This window comes from Camellia sinensis, chromosome 5, assembly GCF_055761805.1.
Source record: "Camellia sinensis isolate YWXY chromosome 5, ASM5576180v1, whole genome shotgun sequence".
Classification (NCBI taxonomy): domain Eukaryota; kingdom Viridiplantae; phylum Streptophyta; class Magnoliopsida; order Ericales; family Theaceae; genus Camellia; species Camellia sinensis.
The window spans coordinates 202,327,400-202,329,835 of NC_138965.1; the positions used below are offsets into that span (position 1 = coordinate 202,327,400).

General features: G+C 41.1%; 1 pseudogene; it reads left to right on the forward strand.

The window, feature by feature from the left end:
* Positions 1-1,380: 1,380 nt before the first annotated feature.
* On the forward strand, positions 1,381-1,923 carry LOC114319515 (phytochrome A pseudogene; annotated as a pseudogene).
* Positions 1,924-2,436: the final 513 nt, after the last annotated feature.

Consider the following 2,436-nt stretch of genomic DNA (forward strand, 5'->3'; position numbering starts at 1 on the left):
TTAGGATCATGCATGGATTTCTAATTAGCTTTTGTTTTGGCTTGGAGTACTCGGTAAGTTTTTATGCTTTAGCATCCTTGCATGCGTGTGAGTGACTGTCATGAATAGCATGCTTACCATGAGGCTATGTGCTTATGTGATATAAACTGCCTGAATGCCTGTGGGTGAAGGTTGGGTTATTTGGATTGGAACAAATCATCAACTGTGAGTTTTAAGCCCATTAGATAGTGGCAAAACCATCTTTTCTTAAGCCCACCTGAGGGTGGCAAAATCTGCATCTTTAAGCCTACTTGCGAGTAGCAAACCATCTTTCAAAAAACAAACATGAAATGTTTTATTCCAATTCAGGCGATCCAGTCTATACTTGTATGCTGTGCGCATCACATAGTAAATCTAGGCTAATAACCGGGATAAGAACACACAATGTTTTCAAAACTAGATATCATGGTTAGTAGAGGCCGATCTTTGATCGGGCGAGCGGGGGTGCTCACGAAGTGACCTTCCCCAATCGTACCCAAGTTTCCGAGCCGAGGCAACTTTGGTGATGACGGACACGTGGCCTTAGGCAAACGAGTCAGGGTTTCCTAAATTTTCCCAAAATAAAACATTTAGGTGGCGACTCTGTATCTGGGAAAGCAGTCCATGTTTGGCACTTCTTTCAAAATTTGTTTTCTCAAAACGATTTGCCAGATTTGGACTCTTTGGTTTAGATTTAGAACCGTGACAATTTGAGAGTCCGAACTGTAGTGAGCCCAATATCGAACTGAACGGGAGCTCACCTTCCCGGGGCGTTCAGGGACGTCTACAGGGGCTCTCTCTCCTCCGTCTACTACAAGGGCTGTTTCAGCTCGACTCGAGCCTAGTCAACTCAACCCCAAAGCCTTATCAAAACAAGAGGCCGACCGAGTCACTAAACTTCCCAGCTAGCCTCCAATGACTTTCTGGCAATATTCAGGCTATGTTACAGTCAATGAAACCCATGATTTGAGCACTGGTACCGGAGGCCATCATCAGCATGCTGGCGGAGGAGTGTTTCATCGTTCCGGCAGCAGCTCTAGCTCTTCAGAGGATGATGGGCAAAGAGGGAGGAGGAAGAAGAAAGGGTTGACACATAAGCTAAAGGAGAAGCTACTAGGTGGGCACAAAGACCAAACATCGCAGTACGACAACACAACAACTTCAATAATAGACACCAAAGCAAGAAGGTTCAGCTAAAGCTACTCGTACACAACAACTCCAGCAAGAGCTGCCGAAGCAAGAGGGTGTAGATAATTTTTCTATAAAGTTGGAGAAGAAGCTTTATGAAGATGCAGCAACCAAGTCAGATTATGCAGCAACCAAGTTAGATTTTAGGTCCAAAATATGTCAAAGTTAATGCCAATGGAAAGGCTATGTGATACCATGGTTCAGGAGGTTTTTGAACTCACTGGTTATAACAGAGTGATGGCTTATAAATTTCACGATGATGATGATCACGGTGAGGTTGTGTCTGAGATCACAAAACCGGGGCTTAAGCCTTATCTTGGTTTACATTACCCAGCAATAGATATCCCTCAAGCTGTATGATTTTTATTCATGAAGAATAAGGTCCGCATGATCTATGATTGTCGTGCAAAACATGTGAAGGTGCTTCAAGATGATAAGCTTCAATTTGACCTAACCTTGTGCGGTTCAACCCTTAGAGCACCACATAGTTGCCATTTACAATATATGGAGAACATGAACTCTATTGCTTCTTTAGTTATGGCAGTTGTAATCAAAAGTGGGGAAGAAGAGGCAACAACGACTTCTTGGGTCCCTGATCCAGTGACTGGGTACTACAGACCCGAGAATAAAGCTAACGAAATCGATATAGCTGGAGTTGCGATCGATAATACATGGGAAAGTGGTTCACGTAGGTTTTTTAGCCCACGATTTTGTTAGCATATTACATGTGCTGCAAGTGGATTTGTTGGCAAGCTGACTAGGATGTTTGATGGAGGGAATTTTAAATTGTTTTGAGGATTCACGAGGGTAAGGGCCTGAAGTGGCGGGCTTTTGAATGGTCTTCTAATAGCGTGAGTTTGTATGTATATTATATATATACATTACTTTAGTGGGTTACTGGTTAAGAGTGTTATTTCATGTTGTAATTAATTAGTTAATTAATTAGAATTTTATAATTAATTAATTAGTTAGTTCTAATTTTTAATAATTAGTTAGAATAATTAATTAGTTGTGATGTTGTAATAACTAGCTAGCATAGATAGTTAATTTGTTTTGTAATAGTTTAGCTTTAATTAGTTCGCTAGTTAGTTCATTCGGACCCTCCTGCGTAAGGGCAAGCAAACTTGTAATAATGTGTATGTCTTCCAACCACACGTCTTTCTCCCTTTTATTTAACTGCTTACAATGGTTAGATTGGAGTATCATGTCTTGTTTAGCATGCTTTATGTT